The sequence below is a fragment of the Protopterus annectens genome, chromosome 1.part0, assembly GCF_019279795.1.
Source record: "Protopterus annectens isolate FY-2018-M chromosome 1.part0, PAN1.0, whole genome shotgun sequence".
Taxonomy (NCBI): Eukaryota; Metazoa; Chordata; order Ceratodontiformes; family Protopteridae; genus Protopterus; species Protopterus annectens.
Window position 1 is genome coordinate 1,824,560,647 of NC_056725.1, and position 11,035 is coordinate 1,824,571,681.

Here is an 11,035-nt window from a genome sequence, read left to right on the forward strand (position 1 = left end):
GTCAAGATCCCTCATCAAATCCTCTAAAGCTAGCTATGAAAACAGAATTGCAGCAGATAGTAAAGACAGCCACAAGGCCTTCTATAATTATGTAAAGAATCTCCACGGCAATACCCAGATCTACTCTGAGCTACTGCACAATGGTACATCCTATACCGAGCCAACAGATATTGCCAATATACTGGCCGACAGATTCAGTGCCAACTTTACTACTCCCCCCACCAAAGGACCAATCACAATACCAGTAGATTGCCAGGCACCCAGCATTACTGCTGCACAGGTTAAAACAGCACTGTCCAAGGCCAAGAATACAGCTTTTATGGGACCTGATAATATCCATGGCTTTGTTCTACATAAACTACAGAGTGAACTGGCACCTCATCTGTGTGCCCTGTTCAATCGCAGCCTCACCACAGGCTTTGTCCCTACTGAATGGCACACTGCTACAGTCATCCCTCTCCACAAAGGAGGAGAGACTACAGACCCTGGGAACTATTGCCCCATTAACCTGGTGAGTCTGATAAGCTATGGAACTCATCATCATGGACCTAATAAACAAGGATATAGGGAATCTCCAAACTCTGGATCCCACACAGTTTGGTTTTGTGAAGAGTAGATCATGCCTGCTCAACTTGGTCAACTTCTTTGAGTCAGTCACCAGAGCTGTGGATGAAGGCAAGGTGGTTCATACAGCCTACCTTGATCTGGCCAAGGCCTTTGATACCATTCCCCAGTCAGGAATTATAAAAAAACTACTAAGCTAGGCATCAACCCCTATACCACTAGTTGGGTTGCAAACTGGCTCACAGATAGAACCCACAGTGTGAAAGTAGCTGACTCTAAGTCAGACTGCTGACCAGTCATGAGTGGTGTCCCACAGGGTTCGGTCCTGGGTCCTATCCTGTTCGGTATCTGCTTATCTGAAGTCCAGGTCAACTCGAAGGGATTTTGGCTGAGAAAGTTCACAGATGATTGCAAGTTGGGAGCTATTATTAAGTCCCCGAGTGATGCTGACATCCGACAGAAAGGCCTCACTGAGACCAATGACTGGTGTCAGAACCATAGCCTTAAGCTCAATGCCAAAAAATGTGTCATCATCCCCTTTGGGAAAAGCCCAGTTCCCATGAATTACCACATCGATGGTAGTTCACTGAACACAGAAGGCATTATAAGAGATCTGGGAACACAGGTTGACAGCAACCTCTCTTTTGAACACCACATTGCCACTGTGGTCAGAAAGTCCTTCTATGTGGCACATCTCATTACTAAGAGTTTTGCATCCAGGAAGAAAGAGGTAATTGTTTCCCTCTACTCTTCCCTCATTAGGCCAATCATCGAGTACAATGCCCCATTTGGCATGTACATCACTAGACACCTGGAACAGCTGGAGAGGCTGCAGAAGTACCTCACAAAGAGGATCCTAGGCCTTAAACAATTGTCCTATGTGGACAGACTCAAAAAACTCCAACTATTCTCTGTCTCATATCGCCTACTTAGAGGCGATCTCTGCTTGACTTACAAAGCCATGTCTGACCCAGCTCTGTTAGAAATGCTACATCTAAAGAAATCCCAATCCCTGCATACCACATACTTCAGAGACCTCATCCTCATTACTACAATCAAGAGAACATGCTGGAGGGACAGGTTCATAACCCAGAGACTGCCCATGCTATGGAATAGGCTTCCCATACATGTCAAACAGAGCACCTCTCTGGCCCTCTTCAAGAGAAATCTTAATGAGTGGATGGGAAATAGTAAATTTACCACGGGGATCCCTCCAGTGGCTCTACTCAACAGAGGCACTGGAAACTAAGGTTGAGTGGTATGATGCCAGGGTAATCCTATGGGCTAGGCTTGTAAAGGCTCAGGGGCCATTAGCCTAGTACACACCTATGAACCTATGAACAATATGATTTTCTGAGACTCGCTAATCTGAGCACTGAAAATGCAGACTTGCATAAAACAGGTCCAAGATTGTTATTCATAGTTTCACTTTTCTCAGGGGTGTGACAATCACAGAAATTGCAAGTATAAGTTCTGGGTCATGGCTGACTTGCTTCCCCTACATCAGAGGTACGGCAAAAACAACTTTAGAGGAGAACAGCAATGATCAACCGATGTCCTGTATTTTCATACTTATTTTTTGTAATTCCAATGCTTGTACTTGCACATCTCAGAATTACAATGAGGAGCTTTCCTGAACATTTTAACTGGTTTTAATAATGCTGGTCATGCCAGGTTAAATGATACCATTCAAAGAAGCTTTACATCTCTGAAAGAAAGCAATTCAGAATGCAGTTTTGAAGCTAAAGTGGCAATGGCTTTAACTAGTGAAAACGTATATAAGGAAAATAAGCTGCAAAACAGAAAACAAAAGGATAATGACTAAATTAGGCAATGTATAGTATAGTTCTACCTTACTGATGAAAAACAGCATCTGTCAATCAGTAAGAGGGCCAAATGATTCAATCAATGAGAACATGTTCATAGGTTCATAGGTTCATAGGTTCATACTAGGCTATCTGCCCAAGGGCATTTATAAGCCTAGCCCATAGTTATTTGGCTTTCGCCACCCCTTTAGTTTGAATAAAACTATGCCTATTATTTTGCTGTGCCTCTGTCCAGCAGTGACACTGAAGTAATCCCTGGGGTATATCTGCGATCCCCCATCCATTGGTCAAGATTCCTCTTGAACAAGGCCAGCGAGGTGCTCTGCCTCACATGTACCGGGATTTTGTTCCACAGCATAGGGAGTCTCTGGGTGATGAATCTGTCCCTCCAGCATGTTCTATTAATAACCGTGTCAAGGTTCAAGTCTCCCGCCCTTGTGGTTCTGAGGGATCTAGATTTTTTGAGGTGAAGCATATTCATCAAATCAGGGTTTGACATGGCCTTATATGTCAGGCACAGGTCACCTCTGAGCAAGCGGTATGAGACTGAATAGAGCTGGAGTTCTTTCAGTCGGGCAGCATAAGACATATTTTTGAGACCCTTTATCCTTTTGGTGAGGAACTTTTGGGGCCTTTCCAGCTGCTGCAGGTGTCTGGTCAGATACATTCGAATGGGGCATTGTACTCAATCATAGGTCTAATGAGTGATGAGTACAGGGGGCGATGACCTCCCTTGATCTAGATGTGAATCCCTTCATGATCAGGTGGGCAATGTAGAAGGTTTTCCTAACTACTTTAGCAACATGAGTGTCAAGCGAAAGGCTACTGTCAACCTGGGTCCCCAGATCCCTGATGACTTCTTCTGTGCTCAGTGGATTGCCACCTATATGGTAGCTAGGGGTAACCTTGTTTTTCGAAGGGTATGACTATGCATTTCTTGGCATTTAACTTTAGGCCATGGCTCTGGCACCAGTTATCCGTTTCTGTGAGGCCCTTCTGAAGGATATCTGTGTCAGATGTGTTTTCGACTATGGCCCAGTTTGCAGTCATCTGCAAACTTTGTCAGCCATAACCCTCCTGTGTTTGCTTGTACTTCAGAAAAGTAGATGCCGAACAAGAGTGGACCCAGGACTGAGCCCTGTGGGACACCACTTGTGACAGGCTTTGAGTCTGACATGGCTCCAGCAACTCTGACCCTATGGGTTCTGTCACTTAGCCAGTTTGCAACCCATCTTGTGATGTATGGGTTTACATTCAAGCTGATGAGTTTTTTGATGATACCTGAGTGGGGTATTGTGTCGAAGGCCTTTGCCAGGTCAAGGTAGGCTGTATGGACTGCCTTTCCCTCATCAATGGCCTTGGTGACTGTCTCGAAAAAGTCAACCAAGTTTAAAAGGCATGATCTGCCTTTGACAAAGCCAAACTGGGTTGGATCCAAAGTCTGCAAGTTCCCTATGTCTTTATTTATGAGTTCCATTATGCATTATGCTGTACATAAATCATTGTAATGAGTGTCTTAAATTTACTTTTAAGTATGATCTTCACCTGTTAGCTACTTAGACTTGACTGTTTATAAGGCTAGAAGTAACAGTCATATGAATATCTTTAAAAAAGAAGGTATTAAAAGGTGAGTAACTTAATGACACCAGTATGCATCCTCACTGTATGAAAAAGAAAATGGTTAAAGGTCAAGCTATTAGAATTAGTTAATTAACAGAGAATGATTGATTTTGCCAAAGAAACTAGTAATGTATATACAAAGTTTATTGACAGGTGATATCAGACTCAAGTGATGTTAGCCCAGTTATCTGAGGTGACCACTAACAGAGGTACATAACCTTAAGCTATTAGAATAATTTAATTAACAGAGGATGTTTGATTTTGCCAAAGAAACTAGTAATGTATACATTTATTGACAGGTGACAGGTGATATCAGACTCAAGTGATGCTATCCCAGTTGTCTGAGGTGACCACTAACAGAGGTGAATAACTTTACCAAAGTTTGCCAGTATGTTGACCAGTTCTTTCCTCTGTTTCTCTCTCTTTCCTCTGTTTCTTTCTGTCTGTCTCACACACACACACTTCTGAAACTTCAGTTGTGGTCTGATAGTTTTCTTGGATATATTAAAAAACGTGTTAACCAACAGGGTAACTATTTTTAATTCTGAGACTTGTTACTATGAGTCTAAAAATAATGAGATTGAATGAGTAGAAATGTGGGCTAACATATGCCAAGTATAAGACTGCTGTGTGTCAGGATACTCCCCTTTCCCCAATGTCTGGTGGTTTTCTTGTATTTTCATTTTTTTTTGTAACTTCAAAACTTACAATTATGAGTCTCAGAATTACCACAGACAGCCTAATCATCAGCTCTTACTCCAAGTGCATCTTATCTGTAAATATTGTATAACAAATGCTCATGACATATGATCTGCATAAGAATAAAAGAAGTTGAACAGCAATTGCTTTACCAGTTTCCTGTAGACAACAAATCTTGATGGTGTTTCCATTCCCCATATCACAGTGAAGAAAATGCAAACAAGAATATGTTGAACAGATAATCCATTTTTATTATGAAGTGAAGATAAAAACTTTAATATTCGCCACTTGTCAAGCATCTGTGTAAGAATCATTTAAACAATTAAATGTATTAAACTCATATTTTTTGTAGAATGCTCAAAGCTTCCTAGCAGAATACTTACTTTTATTTATAGAGATACAAAGAAACACAAGCAAATGTACACAAAAGTACAAACACACATATATTTATATGGATATGTATATATAGCTTTAATGTATTAGTAATCATTACAACATAAGGTATGACATTTATGCTCCCATAATACAAAGTCCTACTGTATTTATTATTTTACAGTGTCAGAAATAACATGGCTGTATGAAATTATCTGTATCTGGAACAATAATGACTATCAATGATGTATACATATAAGGAAGAGAGACTTTTGTTTAGTGAATTAAGATCAGTGTTTTAACATGATGTAAATTTCTCATCAATAGCTGATTCGAAAATTGCTTGGTCTCCTTGTATGTCTACAAGTCTCAAGCTGATTAGTTGGTACAATTTCCATCAAAAAGTACTTCTATTTTTATCTTCGAACACAACATCGCTCCCACTTTACAATGGTTCATAGGTTCATACTAGGCTATCTGCCCTAGGACATTTATAAGCCTAGCCAGAGTGTGTGTGGCTTTCGCTACCCCTTGGAATGAGAATACTATGCCCATTTAGGGTTTAGTTTACTGTGCCTCTGTCTAGTAGTAACACAGAAATGACCCCCGGGGTAAACCTACGATCTCCCATCTACTCGTCAAGATTTCTCTTGAAGAGAGTCAGTGAGGGGCTCTGCCTAACATGGACTGGGATTCTGTTCCAGAGTGTAGGGGGCCTCTGGGTTATGAATCTGTCCATTCAACATGTCCCATTTATTTCTGTGTTGAGGTTCAAATCTCTTGCTCTTGTGGCTGTGGTGGATTTGGATTTTCTGAGGTGGAGCATATCCATTAATTCCGGATTGGACATGGCCTTGTACGTCAGACATAGATCGCCTCTGAGTAGGCGGTATGCGGCTGAATAGAGCTGGAGTTTCTTTAGCCGGGCAGCATATGACATATGTTTGAGACCCTTGATCCTCTTGGTGAGGTACTTTTGGGGTCTTTCTAACTGCTGCAGGTGTCGGGTAAGGTACATCCCAAATGGGCAATTGTACTCAATTATGGGCCTGATAAGGGAAGAGTACAGGGGCACAATGACCTCTCTTGATCTAGATGTGAATCCTTTCATGATAAGGTGGGTAATATAGAAGGTCTTCCTAACCACCTTGGCAACGTGAGTGTCAAATGAGAGGTTACTGCCAACTTGGGTCCCTTGGTCCCTGATTACTTCTTCCATACTTAATGGATTACCACCTATGTGGTAATTTGTGGGTACTTTGTTTTTCCCAAAGGGTATGACTATACATTTTTTGGCGTTCAGTTTAAGGCCATGGCTCTGGCACCAGTTATCCATTTCTATGAGGCCTTTCTGAAGGATGCTTGTGTCCGCTGGAGTATCAATTATGGCGCCCAGTTTGCAGTCATCTGCGAACTTTGTTAGCCACAATCCTCCTATGTTTGCTTGCACCTTGGAAAAATAAATGCTGAACAAGAGGGGTCCCAGGACCGAGCCCTGTGGGACACCGCTTGTGACTGGCTTAGAGTCTGACATGGCTCCAGCAATTCTGACCTTGTGGGTTCTGTCCTTGAGCCAGTTTGCAACCCATCTTATGACATATGGGTTTACATTTAAGCTGGTGAGCTTGTCTATGATGCCCGAGTGGGGTATTGTGTCGAAGGCTTTTGCAAGATCAAGGTAGGCTGTGTGAACTGCCTTACCCTCATCAATGGCCTTAGTGACTGTTTCAAAAAAGTCGACCAGGTTCAAAAGGCAGGATCTGCCCTTGACAAAATCGAATTGGGTAGGATCCAGTGTCTTTAGGTCCCCATTGTCTTTGTTTATGAGTTCCATAATGATCCTCTCCATAGCTTTGCAGACCAGGCTTGTCAAGCTTATGGGGCGGTAATTTCTAGGATCCGTAGAAGCACCTCCTTTGTGGAGTGGGACCACTGTTGCTGTATGCAATTCTTTGGGTACGTATCCTGTAGTAAGGCTAGGATTAAACAGCAGCCTTATGTGCGGGTTTAGTTCCTCTTGGAGTTCATGTAGCACACAACCCGGGACACCGTGTGGTCCCATTGATGCTGTGTTTTTAGCTTTGGAGAGGGCGGCTCTCACCTGGGCATCTGAGATGTCAGAGAGGCTACACTCTGCTGGGATAGATATTTCTCCTTTTGGGGGGGAGGGGGGAGAGAAATTTGCACTGAACCTGTCTGCCAGTATGTTGGCAATGTCTGTGGGTTCAGTGTATTTTTTGTCATTTTGGACTAACTCTGAACATATCTGGGAGTTTCCACCCAGGTTTCTAACATAACTAAAGAAGGCCTTGTGATTGTCTTTAGTGTCTTTTGCAATTTTTGTCTCGAAGTTGGCCTTGGATGATTTTATGAGTGATCATAGTTTTTTGCTAGTACTGATCAGAGATGCCTTCCCTTTTGGGGATTTTGCTCTGCCATATAGTAGCTTCCTTCTCCTGTTGTAAAGCTTGTTTATGGCTGGGGTCCACCAGACAGGACGCCTGCCTTTGGGGGAATGGGTCTTGGTTTTATTTGGGATTGCATGATCCATGCATTCTTGAAGGTGTCCGTAGAAAGCGTTAATAAAGGATTCAGCGGTGTGGGCTGTGGTTTTCACTGGCCCAGGGGCCTTGAAAGATACCACTTCAGTCTTAAGAAGTGTGAAGTCATCTTTTGAGAAATTCTTCACTGTGGTCTTTTGTGCTGGGGGTGGGTGCGGGGTGTGGATTTCCAGTGAGATTAATTTATGGTCTGATCTCACCAATGAGGGGTATACTTCCGGTGTGGAGCATTGTGTCCCCATGTTTGTGATGATCAGGTCTAGTATATTATCTCCTCTTGTGGGAGTGGTGACTAGTTGTTCCATCGCATTTGAGTTTATGAATTCTAGGAACCTTTGGGCTAGGGTGTTGGGGCTTGAGTAATGCTCCCAGTCTATGTTTGAGTAGTTGAAGTCTCCCAATATGATGGTATTTGGAGAGACATTCATACTCTCCAGTGTATTCAGGAAGGCTGAGTGGGGTTCCTGAGTTTGAGAGGGTGGTCTGTAGCATGCTACAAACTGTAGGGCAGTTTTGCCTATGGTTAGTTGCACCTGGATGGTCTCCGATGCTTTTTGTATTGCCACTAACCTGGAGGTGTGGGTATCTTTGATGAATATGGATACTCCCCCTCCTTTTGTGGTTTGGTCCAAGTTTTGAGGCCAAAAAGCATGATATGAGGTATAACCTGGTAGTGCTGGGGTGCTCTAAGGAGCCTTGAACGAGGTTTCAGTCACTGCACAGACATCAATGTTCTCCATACTGAGGAGGACTTCGAGAGCGTGCATCTTGAGGTTTAGACTTCTGGCATTGAGCAGCATTACCCTTAGTTTTTTTCCACTTGTGTTTTCTAGGGAGGTGGGTTTGTCTTTTGAGCCTTGCCTAAAAAAGGCACTATGGGGGTGGCAAGAGCCTTGGCCAATATCCGGAAGCCCAGGGGTGACAGGTGCAAGCCGTCCCTTGCGAAGCAGCGTGGCTTGTCAAGCATGTCATCCCAAGCAGACAGACATTGGATCCCCTTAGAATGACACCAGTAATTGAGCCAATTGTTAAAGCTGATCATTTTGTCTTGGTACTGTGGCATCATTTTTGGTGAGGGTAAGATGCTGCTCAGGGTCAGGGTCATACCAGCCTGGGCTACATAATCAGAGAGCTCCTCTATGTCTCTTTTCATGTAATCCAGGGAGGTACGTCTCAGGTCATTCACACCGGCATGGACAATGACTGAGTCATATTTGTACTTGCTTTGGAGTGACCTGAGTGCTTGTTATGTGGTGGATTCTAGCGCCAGACAGGCAGCTTACTGTAACCCTTTCCTTGTTCAGTCTGGTGAGCGGGATGTCAGTGTGTCTGACTATGGAGTCACCTATTGCAAGTGTATCAGGCATGTTGTTTGGCCTTAAGGACTGTGACTGTTTGGCACACTGACTTTGTGAACTATGTGTTGCATGTGCTGTGTTTTGAGGTACTGGTTGCTTGGATGTCTGCTTTGGAGGCCTCTGTTGCTTTGGTAGATTTTTAATTAGAGCCTCTGAGTATGTTTTTGTGTGTTTATGTGTTTGGTTTGCAGTTGTGATAGGTCTATGTGAGACTGGGTTTGTGGTGAGTGTGGTTACCTTCTCCTCCCGACTTGTTTTGCCAGTACTGAGTCGAGAGAGCTCAGCCTCCAGTTTGGCTATATAGTCGCATATCTCACATATATTTGTATTTGTTGGGAGGAGGAGAGGGTTGTCTGTGTACATGAGGCAGTTGTAACATTGCCTCAAGATTCCCAGATTCACCAGATGAACTGGAGAGGACGCCAGTAATTGACCCTTCGACATGCTAGAATAGTGTAAGGGATTGCTGTGTAACTGAGTCAGAAAGGACCTATAGGGTAATGGGTATTCAAGGGGATTGTAGGTGGATGTAATGCTTTCTTTTTTGTTTAAGAGTGCTTTACCTGTGTATAAATGCTTTAGGAGCAAGTGCTGGGCTTTTTAGATAGAGAATAGACTGTTTAGATTGAAAGTAGAGCAGTTCTAAGGGAAAAACTGAAGAGTAGACTTTGCAGAGCCAGAAATAGTTTAAACTAGATTAACCAGCACTGCCCGATGCTGCGCTATGGGCAACTTCACGCTAAATCGCGCAAAAGCACGCAAACATGAGCTAAAGTGGATTTTTAAGCAGGGAACTTCAAAGAGCTAGAAATGGCCCAAAACAGCCAATTACTACAAGATTCTTGTGCTGAGGTCACTCCTTCAGGGACAGATAGGCTGCTCAAGGCTCCCCACTCCCACTGGTGAGCAAAGAAACTTCCTTCTATCCAAGTAAGGTAATGGGCAACACAGGAACTATCCCAAAGTCCAGAATACAGCAAAGCTTGTATAGGGGACTATTCTAGTCAGGGAAAGGTGGGAAACAAGGATTTTTTTTGTTTTTTTTTTTTTTTTTTCAAGAAGGCAACAGGAAAATGCAGAAAAACAACAGTATATTAAATGCACAGGCTAGCACACTTGAGTGGGCAGCCTCAACAGTTAAATTAAACAAACAAGCTTTAACTTAAGTGCAGGTAATAAAAAAACATTAAATACATTGACAGTCACAGTCCTCCTTAATGTGCTAGATGAAAAACTGACACAGTGGACATGATCTTGATTATTTGAGTATTCATATGTCAAGATGCACATACACTTGGACCCTGAAAAAAAAGAGATATTTTGTGAGTGACACTAATTCTTTGTTTATCTTGATATCAATAATATCTAGCCTATAGCTTAAGGGATCACTGGCAGCTCTATATATATATATATATATATATATATATATATATATATATATAGAGAGAGAGAGAGAGAGAGAGCACATTCTGCTGCAGAGATACTTGATGTTATGACAGAAGTTATTACAGAATTATTTCCATTAGATTACAGAAGGATACAGCTTCAAATGAGAAGCATTCCTGAGAACGATCAGATGTACAAATTATTGTCTGTTCTGAATGTGATTCCTTTCTTTCAAGACAAGTAGCAGTAGCAGTACATGCACAGTTATATTTCACTATTAATTAGCAATGGCACAGAAGTGTTATTTTCACAGCTATAAGAATGATAGTAAATTAATGCTCTATATATTGATTCTTCTATTCATTTATTCATTCATTCGTTCATCTGCAATTTGATGGCTAGGATAAGGATATGCAACACCCATTTTTGAGGGAGACTCAGATAGGCTTGTGATTACGATAAGATACACATTTTCTGCATCCAAAATCCTTTTAACGAGAGCTTAAAAACATAATATCTGAGAGAGTGCATATTTGCAGATAGTGATATAGTCATAAAGTAATTTAGATGGCCATTTATGGAATGTAAAAAAAAATCCTTCATGGGCCAAGGCAGTGCATGTCAACATTGTTCAACATTGTACCATCAT